The sequence below is a fragment of the Lynx canadensis genome, chromosome A1 (genome assembly GCF_007474595.2).
Source record: "Lynx canadensis isolate LIC74 chromosome A1, mLynCan4.pri.v2, whole genome shotgun sequence".
Classification (NCBI taxonomy): domain Eukaryota; kingdom Metazoa; phylum Chordata; class Mammalia; order Carnivora; family Felidae; genus Lynx; species Lynx canadensis.
Window position 1 is genome coordinate 100,048,954 of NC_044303.2, and position 13,791 is coordinate 100,062,744.

Sequence of the window (13,791 nt, forward strand, 5' to 3'; positions counted from 1 at the left end):
TGTAAGACATTTATTATTTTTCATATTATTTAAAGGTACTAAAAGGTTGTCTGACATGAAAAAATAATCAGAAAAACCTAAATAAAAATATGTTTAGGTTAACAGTCAATCAGAATTACCCATGAATTTCTCATCATATTCATCTATTTGCTCACTTGGCTAAGGTTGAAAGGAATTCCAAATAGAAGTGAATTTTATTGAGAAAAACTAAAGAGCACAAAAGTAAAATGTGTGATGATGGATCAAATGAAGAATTTTGCCCTGGATTTGACACCTTTATAAGATTCATGATAATACTAATCATAATTTTACTAAATACCGCAACACCTTTACTGAGGACTCAACAATGTGACAATGAATGTGCTTAGTATATTCAACCAATTACCTCATTTACACCTCATAACCACTGGATAGGTCAGGAGTTGCCAAACTAGAGGCTGGGGGACAAATCTGACCACCAAACTGTTTTTGTAAATTAAGTTTTATTAGAATGCAGTTACTGCTCATTCATTTACATAGTGCCTGTGGCTGCTTTCACCCCACAAAGGCAGAGTTGCAGCAGACCATACATTCTGTAAACCTAAAATATTTGCTTATATGGCCCGCTACAGGAAAAGTCTGCCAATTCCTGAAATAGATGTTATCGATTTTACTTTTATTTTCAGTTGAAAAAACTAAGATAGCCTATTTGATAGGTGATGTTCTGTAATTATCCTTGAATGACAATAAAAATCTAGTGAGTTAAATTCCAAGCCTATCATGAATGACCTTCTCCATGAGAAAGATGTATAGTTCTTATCCTATGGCCCGCATCCTATAGCCAACAGTGAAGTCACAATATGTGAATTTTAGAAAGCTTAAATTAATTGATGAAACTTGGACTTTGGTATGTATTATTTCAAACTGAAGAATAAGAAAAATAAAAGGGACAGAGTATATTTACCTTAAATGTCTGCTCCGCAGAGAAGCCTTCCCTGATAGTGTTCTTGGAAGAACTATTGCAATCAATTCCTAGTCCCTGTCTATTACGTCACCCTGGTTATTAAATTAATAGCATTTTCCACAAGTTTCAGCTGTCATGTTTGTTAGCTTGTTGTGTATCTTCTTCCACAGAGATGTAAGTTTCACGAGGACAAGGATTCTATCTTGTTCATCTCTGTATCTACAATGCCTAGTACTATTAGTGCTCAAGTATTTGAAGAATGACAGGCAGTGAAAGAGTGGGGTGAAGGAGACCAAATAGAATAAATTGTATTTTCTTTTTTAAATTTTTTTTTCTTTTTTTTTTTTTTTTATAAATTTTTTTTTTCAACGTTTTTTATTTATTTTTGGGACAGAGAGAGACAGAGCATGAACAGGGGAGGGGCAGAGAGAGAGGGAGACACAGAATTGGAAACAGGCTCCAGGCTCTGAGCCATCAGCCCAGAGCCCGACGCGGGGCTCGAACTCACGGACCGTGAGATCGTGACCTGGCTGATGTCGGACGCTTAACCGACTGCGCCACCCAGGCGCCCCTAAATTTTTTTTTTTCAATGTTTATTTATTTTTGGGACAGAGAGAGACAGAGCACGAACGGGGGAGGGGCAGAGAGAGGGAGACACAGAATCGGAAACAGGCTCCAGGCTCTGAGCCATCAGCCCAGAGCCCGACGCGGGGCTCGAACTCACGGACCGCGAGATCGTGACCTGGCTGAAGTCGGACGCTTAACCGACTGCGCCACCCAGGCGCCCCTGTATTTTCAAGAGATAAAGAACTGAAAGAAAAGCCTTTTGGGCATAAAAAAAGGAATGCACGTAGCAAAGAAAATGCTTGCTTCGCTCTTCCATTGTTTATTGCTATAAATAGAATAAGTAGAAATAAAATGAGATATCCTCAAAGAAAGAATACAGAAGGAATATTTTTTGAGGAGTTTCATTCTTCTAAATATTGATCAACTTCTTTCACTTAAATCAGTCATTTATGAACAAATTGTAGCATAAAACTATTTTACAATAGAGGGGGAAAAATAAATATGGTCTTAAACCTATAATTCCTGAACATTAGGATTTCAAGGGGCTGGCAGGAATAGATTTCCACTAAGAGCAAACTAAAATTGAACTACTAAATAGGGTTTGGGTCTAAAACTGAGCAGGAGTAAAATGGTTTAATGAGTCATGAAATTTTATGAAACTGGTAAAAATACTCTATCTAAATAGCAGTCTCTGAATCCAAAATGATGCTATCTTGTTTTCAGAAATAATCCAGTTATCTTTGGACATCATCAAAAGTTGCAAGGACAACTTTTGCCTGATAAAGTAATGAAAAGTTTTAAGTGTTTTGAGATTAGAGTCCATGTATGCTACCCCTTGATGTCCTACTACTAACACAGTGCTAATAGAGGTCACCCACTCAACAAATAAATGGATAAGTATTTCTCAGAAATACTACTCTATATGTAGCAAATGCTGTCATACATTGTAAGGCACACCTCCTTCTAGGGTATCTCACTCTCATGGGGAAGGCAGGTAAGCAAACACACTATTTCTCTAATGTAAGAACCAATACAGAAATAATCTCAGAGTGCTAAGAGAGGAAAGCCTTAATAAATATAGACAAGTTAGTTAGCTCTGTACAACCCATGACAAGCAATGTCTATTTACTCAGTGTACTGCAACCACGGAGTTAACCACCATCACTCATGTTTGGCAGAAACTCAAAGGCAAGAAGAAAAAAAAATAGCTTTATGGTGGAAAAAAATTGAAGGCTTTAGGCCTGCCATAACCAGAGGTTATGGTCATGGGGAATTTGTAGAGGGGCTAACTAGAAGTGGGCATCCTATGTGATTGGTTAGACATTGCATAGTTGGCTCTTTCCAGTTGGTCCTAGGGTGGAAGCAGGGGCAAAAATAAGGAAAGCTGTCAGTTACATGCGGAACTGGTCACTTTGTGCTGGTTACTACAGGGGTCATTGCTTGTGTACTGTTTGCTGCTGGACTGACTCCGTTGGGTCAAAGTGCTATTTTTATATATTGTGTGGCCATTGCTATTTGCATATTCAGTCTCTCGAATGCATATTGATGGTGATGAAGAATTTAAGTAAAAAGTTAGCTTCACATTCCAACCAATTTGCCCCCTATTTTTTTTCTTCTCTTATAAGCTGAATGTAACCTACATTTTTAAACATTCATAAAAAGAAGTCATTTGCTAAAGAAAGCTTGTTTGATTTCCAAAAAAGACAGAGTCATAATGTAGAAAGATTAGTGCTACTGCAGAGAGAATTATAAAATCAACAGATCGGACAGTTCAGATGCTTATAATAAAATTACTTTTCTCAAATTTGTATTTAAATTCAAGTTAGTCAACATGCAGTGTAATATTGCTTTTAGGAGTAGAATTTAGTGATTCCTCACTTACATATAACACGCAATGCTCAACACAACAAGTGCCCTCCTTAATACCCATCACCCATTTTGTTTACCCCCTGCCTACCTCCCCTCCAGCAACCCTCAGTTTATTCTCTATAATTAAGAGTTTCTTATGGTTTGCTTCACTCTCCTTTTTGTTCTCTTCCCCTATGTTCACCTGTTTTGTTTCCTAAATTCCACATATGAATGAAATCATATGATATTTGTCTTTCTCTGACTTATTTTGCTTAGCATAATACTCTCTATCTACCTTGTTGCAAATGGCAAGATTTCATTCTTCTTCATGGCTGAGTAGTATCCCATTGTATTAATATAACACACCTTCTTTATCCATTCATCAGTCAATGGACATTTGGGCTCTTTCCATAATTTGGCTATTGTTGATAATGCTGCTATAAACATCGGGGTGCACATGTTCCTTCGAATCAGTATTATTGTATCCTTTGGGTAAATACCTAGTAGTACAATTATTGAGTCATAGGGTAGCTCTTTTTTTTAATTTCAGGAACTCCCATACTGTTTTCCAGAGTGGCTGCACCGGTTTGCAATCCCACCAACAGTGTAAGAGGGTTCCACTTTCTCCACGTCCTCACCAACATCTCTTATTTCCTGTGTTGTTAATTTTTGCCATTGTGACAAATGTGAGGTGGTATCTCATCATGGTTTTGATTTGTATTTCCCTGATGCTAAGTGATGATGAGCATCTTTTCATGTGTCTGTTGGACATCTGGGTGTCTTCTTTGGAAAAAGGCCTGTTGATGTCTTCTGCCCATTTCTTAACTGGATTATTTGTTTTTTGGATGTTGAGTTTGATAATGTCTATACTACCCAAATCAATCTACACATTTAATGTAAACCCTATCAAAATCCCACCAGCATTTTGCACAGAGTCATAATAAACAATCCTCAAATTTGTATGGAATCACAAAAGACCCTGAATAGTCTTAAATAAGAAAAACAAAGCTGGAGCAATCACAGATTAAATTATTTTTTTTAATTAAATAAAGATGACAGTTCAATTCACAATTGAAGTAGTGGCTGTACTACTACATTAAATGATAACCTTTTAAATTAAAGAAGATGTTTTCAATTAAGAAAGTAAGAGGTGCCACTAATGCCCAACTAGTCATATTCTTCGTATGTCCCGTTTGTTCCCATAATTTCCCCTTGTATTTTCTAGTGTGGAAAGCCTGTGTTTTAGGTGCATAATTCTACCATGTCTTTTTTTATCTTCAGTTGTTTATCTTAATTCTCAAAGACACGACGGTTTACAAAAAAACGAATAAAAAACAGCAGAACAAAAGCCTAGTCAACCACCTAAAAACCACTTAAGTCCAGATGGTATAACACGTAGGGTGTGGGGGAAAAACAGTTCTATGTACCACACATGCTGTTACTTGCCTCAAGAATACTTAAAATGGCAGATTTTTTGCATTCTTGGTATTGAAGATGGCGCCAAAGGCTGATTTAAAAGTGACAAAAAATAATGTCCAAATGTGTTCATAGTGTGCCTTTATGCATGTGTCTCCCTCACCACATATATTTTCTTCCCACTGCTCACGGTTTGAAAATGTAAAACACAATTTAATATAAATTTAATGGATCATATTCAGTATAGTTGCCCGATTTTATATATGAATTGTGCCAGTTTTTGCTGTCTTGCTTCATAGAGACTCCAGGAAATGTGTGACTTGCCACAGCTCAAGAACTTAAATAAAAGCAAATGTGGTTTCTGATGCAAAGTCCTATACTTCTCAAGTGATTACAACTTCAGAAGAAAATGATTACTTCTGCTATTTAACAAGTTTTAGAGGCATGTCAACTTGCTAGCAAACTCTTTTCAATGTAGGCTGATAAACAATTCTGACTCTAGATCAAAGTCCTCTTCCCTTAGACAAAATCGACCAAGTGCCACAAAATACGCCAGCTCATATTCAATGAACTGGGCTTCTCTTTGCAATAACCTTAGGATTGCTGTAGCAGCGGGTATTCGCAGTATGTGATAACTCTCATTATCTCATTTGTTCATAGCTCTCCCAAACAAGGACTGTTAACTTCAAGTTGATAGATATCTTGGAAGGAATCCATTAACTCTGAAATTTTACAGAAGGGCATATTTTTTTTTCATGGAAAGAGGATGCCCATCTATAAATAGATTCCAAAAAGGTTATCAGTGACACCCAATTGGTTAAGATATTGGGATATACCTAAATCATAAACAAATACCTTTGGGATTTATACTAGATAACCAACCTATAGAAAAAAAAATAGCTTTAGTGGTCTTTGAAGGATGTCACTAAGTAGTTTTCTCATACATCTGGTAGTGACATTTCTTCTCTCTCTGTACATTTATTTAAGATTTAAACACATTGGTCATTTCAAATAATATTCTATTACTATATTGAACGTTTAAAGTAACCAAAATATTTTGCTTTAATGTTAACATGATTAAACATTTATCTTATGCTTTAATTTGATGTTCCAGTTTTAAGTAAGGTCACAGATTATTTTCAATTATTTATTCTTTCATTTACTTATTATCACTACTATATAGATAGGGTTCTTTGTTCTAACAACAGAAACCCTGCTAAGCAGAAAAGGATGTATTAAGGGCATTAGGTAGCTTAACAAATTTCTATCTCAGCCAAAGAGCCAAACTTGGATGTTAGACAGCAGGAAAACTGCAGCCAGGACAGAACTTTGGTCCTGTTCTAGTGAAAACACCACTATGGCTTCTGCTCACCACTTACTATGCTATGAATAAAATATTTGACAACTACGATGAACCTGAACCACATATTGGCCATTTGATCTTCCATATCTACTCTCAACCCTTTTCTGCTTTGCTCTCTGCTCCAAACGGCTGATCTACCCGATTCTACTAACAAGGTAATGACCCATATGGATTCTCTTTGGATGGACCAGTGGGGATACTGCAAAAAAATTGGAGGGAAGAGAGTGAGTTTATGACATTTATTGACTTAGGTCCCTCCCTAAATCTGTTAGGTTCTGTTAGATTGCCTCAGGATGGCTGTGTTCCTTGAGGCAACTTGCCCTGCACAATTCTCTCTCCCTCTCTACTCCAGTTGAATATCCATTTCTCACTCCTTTGGGATAGGGTTAGAGGGCATCCCTACTGCTGCGAGACCAGGGAAATTGTTGTATTCATTAAGATGGCCTACATACCATGCAGACCTTTACCAATGGTGCCTTTATAAATAGACAGTGTGTCCTTTGTTTCCTGTTGAGACTCAAACTTAACAAAACAATATTTGCATTTTTGTTGCTGAAGACCTGTTTTATAGCTATTCCAGGAAAATCAAAATTCTCCCCTACAGGATGCTCTCTCCCTGTACTCGACTACACAAATGTAACTTAATTCCACCTTACAAATCTCAGCTGTAGATCTCAGATAGTATGAAGAACATTAGATGCGAGGATTTGGGGAAATTTAGTTTTATCTTTTAGGCCTCCACAATTCAAGAAAGTACACCAAAAGGGACAAAGTAGATGTTGCACGAGGCAGCATACCATTACCTGCTTCAAACACTGATATTTACAGATAAAAATCTATAAAAAGTTGACCTGCTATGAAGTGAGTAGTAGTGTTTTCTACAACTTTGTCATGTATTGACTTGGCCTATGTTGTTTTATACAAATATTTGGATTAGTAATCAAAGAGCACAGCTCGATATTAACCAAGAACATGCATGTATTAATTATCAATAGTACATAAAGCTTAAAAGGTCAGGTAAATATTGGCTTTGTTATGTGTATTCGGAATATATTTTTCATATATGCAATACATACACCAGAGGTTTATTCTATCACTCTACCAAATACATCCTCAAAAATGTAGCTATGACACAAGTATCATTTCCCTTGTGAATTCCATGGGTGCTGAAAATATTACACAGTGGATAGACTATGATCATAAAGAGTATTTCCAGGATGTGGTAGACTTTTTTAAAAAATGTTTATGTATTTATTTTGAGAGAGAGAGGGAGGAAGAGAGAAGATCCCAAGAAGGCTCCTCACTGTCAGGACAGAGCCTGTCATGGGGCTCGATCCCACGAACCACAAGATCTCGACCTGAGCCAAAATCAAGGGTGAGATGCTTAACTGACTGAGCCACTCAGGCACCCCAAGATGTGGTAGATTTTTTAAATGACCACAATCTTTCATTTCTCCAATGAAGAGTAAGTACCTATTTCCCCAGCTCTTGAAAATGGATGAGCTTTGTGAACTCTTGGCCACAAGGATATAGGCAAAGTATGACACAAGCAAAAATTTGAAAAGCATTTATACACTGGGACTTACCCATTTGCCATTCCTGGGATCTGTTGTTACCACCATCATATGAATAAGCCTTGGCAAGCCTGCTATATGACAAGAGACACATGACTCAATTATACCATCTGTTCAGGTAACAGAAACCAATCACCAGACAAGTTTGTGAGGCCATCCTGGAGGAGCCAGCCTCCAACCAACCTGCCAGCTAACAGCAGATACAAGAACTGGCCCAAATGAGATGAGCCTAGTGCACCTGGAACAAAAAAGCCAGCATCGAGCCCAGCCCAAATTGCAGACCCACAGAATTATGAGCTGAGAAAAAAAATAAATAGGTTTTTTAAAGGTTTGTCAAGACACTAAGTTTTGTGGGGTTTTTTAAAACACAAACAGGTTAATGCATGTATAAAAACAGATACCTAGAAGGAGTATGCTGCTGTTGTCTAACTGAAAAATATATAGCATTGCATGTAGGACTGGGCAGTAAACTGAAGCTGGAAAAGCAGTGAAGAAACTTGCAAGGGCTGACCTGTGCTATGAAGTAAAGACTAAGTAGCAAAACCATCACCTGTGGCAACAAGGGAGACAAAGAATGTATCTGCTAAGCTTGTTGGGTGTTCTCGAGATGGCTTTACAGCAGAATGTTTCAAGTGTCAGTCAGATTCTTTTAGTTTCTAAGATAAAGTGTGGGAAGAGAGATATGCTAAAAATAAACTATTTTCAAACAGAATTTATTTTTTCGGACAGAATTTAAAAGGAAAATAAAAGGGTGAGACAAGTTGGACTGGAAAACAAAATTGTTTCTCATTTCCAGTACCTTCAACTAGAAAATTATCATTATTATTACTTAGTTTCAGGTGTAGGATTTAGTGATTCATCACTTACATACAACACCCAGTGCTCATCACAAATGCCCACCTTAATACCCCTCACCCAGTTAACCCATCTCCTGCCCATCTCTTCTCCAGCAACCCTCAGTTTGTTCTCTATAGTTAAGAGTATTATTTCTGGTTTGCCTCTCTTTTTCTTCCGCTGCTGTGTTAATCTTTCTTGTTTCTTAAATTCCACAGATGAGTGAAATCATATGGTATTTGTCTTCCTCTGACTTACTTTGCTAAGCACAATACACTTTAGTTCTATTAACATTGTTGCAAATGTCAAGATTTCATTCTTTTTCATGGCTGAGTTATATCCCATTGTGTGTGTGTGTGTGTGTGTGTGTGTATGCCACATATTTATCCATTCATCAGTCAATGGATTTGGGGCATTTTCTGTAATTTGGCTTGTAATCTAAGCAGCCTTAGATTAAAAGGAACTAAGACTGCTAAAATTAAAAAAAAAAATCTTCTGTGTCTCAACTGTCTATGGGAAGAAGCAAGTTAAGAAAGCTACTCAGTTGCAATTGGAGGCAATTTTTGTGAAAAAAAATAAGAAACATTTCAGAGACTTGAGCCATGAACTCAAAGGTTGGATTCAAGATCCATAGAAAACGGTGACCAAGTAACCACTCCCAAGGAAAATTTAAGAAGTTTTTACTGGGACCAGTTCTATGGAGAACTGGGGACCAAATCAAGAAACATTCCCTGGTCCTAGAAGACCTGACAGCATTGGCCCTGTGGGATTCCAGAATTGCATGTATTAGCCCCTGTGATCTGGCTCCTGTTCCTTCCTTTTTTAAATGGAAAAGTCCATTAGAATTATCCTATCCTTGGGACACCTGGGTGGCTCAGTCTTTTGAGTGCCGACTTCGGCTCAGGTCATGATCTCATGGTCTGTGAGTTCAAGCCCCACGTTGGGCTCTGTGCTGACGACTCAGAGCTTGGAGCCTGCTTCAGATCCTGTGTCTCCCTCTCTCTCTGCTCCTCCCTCACTCATGTTCTCTCTCTCAAAAAATAAAACACTACAAAAAAATTAATTATCCTATCCTTGTCCCTCCACTGTAGTTGAGGCACACATGTGTTTTTAGTTCACTGTTTTCTTTAGTTCATGGGATCAAGAGGAACACAACCAAGGAGCAACATTCAGACCTTATTTAAGCAAGAGAAACACATTCAAGGATCTCTGTTTAAATCATGAGATCCTGGACTTCCAGCCGAAAACTGGAATGTAATGAGACTTCTGGGGAGTCTTGGAAGGAGATAAGGGTATTTTGAAAGTGAGAGGAGAGTGAATTAATTGGGATCAACCGACAAACTATAGTAGTTTATTAAAACACAATTATCCCTCTTTCATATAAAGGCTTTCCACTTTCTCACCCCTTGAATCTAGGTTGGCCGTGTAATTTGCCATGTAAATGAGACATTAACAAAAATGATACAAGCGCTTACCTACTTGCTGTTTCTGGGCCTTCTGCCACTGCCACCATGTGAATATGCCCAGATTAGCCTACTGGTTGATGAGAGACATGCGGCTTAATTACATTTATACTCCATCTGAGAGTGTGACAACAATCAAACACGAACGAAGTTCTCGAGAGTCAGTCAGGCCCCAAGTGGCCTGCCAAGTATTAGAAAGCCCAGCTGAGTTCATCCAATTCCAACCTTAGGAAGAGCCGGCACAAACTGCCAAACTAAACAAAAGGTTGTTTTTTAAGCCACTCTCTTTGTTACACTAGCTTGTTACACGGCAAAGGCAAACCAATATACAAGAGTAATCTACTTCCATGCAAACATCTGGATGGAATCTCGAAAGAACAACGTGAAAGTCTTCTATATCTCCTATTGAGAAGTCTGGGAATCTAGAATTACTGAAGATTAGATTTTTTGTTTGCTAAAAGGAAGAGTTGAACCCTCTTTAAACTAGGTCTGTACTACCCCCAGGAAGTACTGTCTTAAAAGCCGAAGACAGTACTTTACATTGGGGTAAAAAGAGGCTTCAAATTAGAGTTGAAAGATGTTGGGGGCAGGGGGGAGGGTCATGGAGGGAGCATGACCTCTGGTTGACCTGAGGGCTGGCCTGAGCAATCAGAGGCTCCTTGAAATGTACATTTTGCCCACTGTTCCCACAGTGGGAGCCATTTCCAAGGGTGTGGCCTTGCAAGAGCAGTATGTGGTTAGAACATCGACAGTGTTCATGACTTAACCCATTTAAGACCTTGTTAGATCTTGGGTGGCTGTGGAAATCTACTTGGTTTGCTGCAGCCTAAGACAAGCCTTGAGTAGTTTCCCTTGCTTATCCAACCTGCTGCCAACCCCTCTGGAGTGATCCATCTCTTTCCCTGATGTCTCCTTACCCTCAGATAAAGGGCCCAGTTCTCAAACTAACAAAAGATCTGTGTTACTTTTACCTAGTAACCATTAACTGAATAGTTACATACATATTTACATATACATATACATACATGTACACATACATATATACATATCTAGAGTACATAAGTGGACAGTTCTAGTCCTCTACTGAATAAGTAAAATAAAGGGGGTTGGATGAGGTGATAGCTGAGTTTCCATCTAGCTTGAAAATATTTTAGTTTTCTGATTTCATTTCATATTTTGAGGCCAGTCTGACCATTAAACCAATGGTCCATTAAACTAATAACAATGTCTCCCATATATAACTATATTTTTAATCCAAGTGTTTACAGAAGATTTATATAGTTGAAGACAGAAAATAATCACATTCCTAGGTTGCTCGATCAATCTGTCTAGCTAACTAGAGAAATAGAGATTTTTATTTTCTAATATTGTAAAATTGAAAGTTTCACCAATTAGTCCATTTAAAAGTATTTTTTAAATACTAATTACATGTAAAGTATTGTGTTTTGACACCTTCCAGGACACAAGAGGTGTTGTATCTAGAAACTGCCCCCAAAGACCTTACTATTAATTGGAAAAGAAAGATATTTACTTATTAAAAAACAAATCGGGGGGCACCTGAATGGCTCATTGGTTGAGCATCCGACTTTGGCTCAGGTCATGATCTCACAGGTGGTGAGTTCCAGCCCCACATGGGGCTCACTGCTGTCAGCCTGTCAGCACAGAGCCCAATTTGAATCCTCTGTCCCCCTTTCTCTCTGCCCCTCCCCCACTTATGCGCTTGCTCCCTCTCTCTCTCTCTCTCTCTCTCTCTCTCAAAACATAAGTAAAAAAAAGCATTAAAAAAAGAAGCAAATAACAAGCTAACCCATAACAATATATGACAAATACCAGAGACATCATGTAAGTCAAAGCTTAGTGGTGAGGAGGGTAGGCTTTGGAGCCAGATTGCTGGACTCTGATGCTAGCTCCATCACTTACCTGCTGTGCAGCCTGGACAGGTTTTTTTTTTATTTTGTTTTTGTTTTTGTTTTTACCATCTCTGGGCCAACCCCTTAAATACATATGCACAAAACAGGTATATCAAAGATTGTACCTACCCCAGAGATTATTATGATTAATATATATGAAGTGCCTACAACAGTCTAAATGTTAATATGTGCAAAGTGCTAAGCACATAGGAAATGTTATATAAGTGCTATTTATCTAAATGTAGATGGTAAATGGCTAGGAATAATTAGCTACTCCACATGAACTGCTCTAAGAGACAAACTCCAGCCACCTCTAGAAGAAAAGTCAGCCAACTTCCTGACTTCAATTTCATGTTCCATCTGTTTATCAGTTTTCAGAAGTGGACCATGTTTGTTAACATTTTGTTTCCTCACATACTCAAATTCAGTGTGCCAAAGTATTTTTTTACTATGGACAAATTCTAATGACAAGACATGCGAAGGGCATGTTTTAATCATAACCCTCATGTTGAGTCTGCTCTGTTTTTCTTTTTAAAATTATTTAATGTTTATTTATTTTTGAGAGTGAGAGACAGAGAGTGAGTGGGAAAGGGGCAGAGAAAGAGAGAGGAAGACACAGAATTCCAAACAGGCTCCAGGCTCTGAGCTGTCAGCACAGAGCCCAATGCTCGAACTCAGGAATGGCGAGATCATGACCTGAGCTGAAGTCAGATGCTTAACCGACTGAGCCACCCGGGCGCCCCAAGCCTGCTCTGATTTCAAATGGCTGTTAGAATCAATACAGCAATTGATGCATTCGCATGGAAATATACATGTAAACTCGGTATCTGTGCTGTGCACTAATGCACCTCTCCTAGGAGACTGGCACATAGTATGCATCCAGTGAATATTCTTGAAATAAATCAATGAATATGTTGAAGGTAATTTCAGAGGTAGAATACTAAAGGCAGTATCAAAAAAAAAATGCAAAGCTCAGTCGGTACTATTGTTCAACTGAGTTTCCTTTTTTTTTTTTTTTTTGACTACATGTACCTACACAAAGTTCTACAGGTAAAACAAAAAAACAATAACTCATCTCAAATTAATGTTAGAAAATGCATTTATGTACTAATAGATTTAGGTTTCCAGAATTTTCCTTTTGAAGTTATTTGGAGCCTAACAGTTTACAATGCCATAAGAGCCACCTTAGACGTGATTTTCAGTGAAAGCGTTCAGCGCTAGGTGAGAAAGTGTGGTCTCCAAAGGGCTGCATCGGCGTCACCTGCATACTTGTTAGAGATGTAAATTCTCGGGCCCCATCCCTGACCTGGGGAAATTCTGGAAGTGAACACAGCAGTGTGTTTTAATGAAGTCTGCAGGTGTTTCTGTTGCATGCTAAATTGGGAGAACCCTGGCTTCCAGCAACTTTGTGGTCCTGTCTTTTCTTACAGACTTCCAAAGGAATGATATTGTTCTGTCTTCAAAGAGATAGAGAATTCTTGGGTTATTTTAGGAACTGGTTCCAATATTACAAAAATCAAAATACAAAAAGGCAAGCTCACTCTTCTTTTTCTGAAAACAATGGAATGGAACTGTTCTACCGGGGAAATTTTTTCAAACACTTGGATAGGCTTTTTTTTTTTTAATATCTTTTACCACATAACTTATGGTAAGTGTATTTTTGTCCTTTCTTTTAGAAACTGTTGGTTTAGTGAAGAGAACAAGAAATATCACATAGTACAAAGTGTAAAAGTCACCAAAGAAAAAAGCCAAAAACTAAAGGTTGAAGAAAAAATTAATACTGAATTTCATTTCAAATAGATAAAAATTTACAAAGCCATGAAATTCATCTAATGAGAGGGAGCTTGCATAAAATAGAAATAATTTATATGTA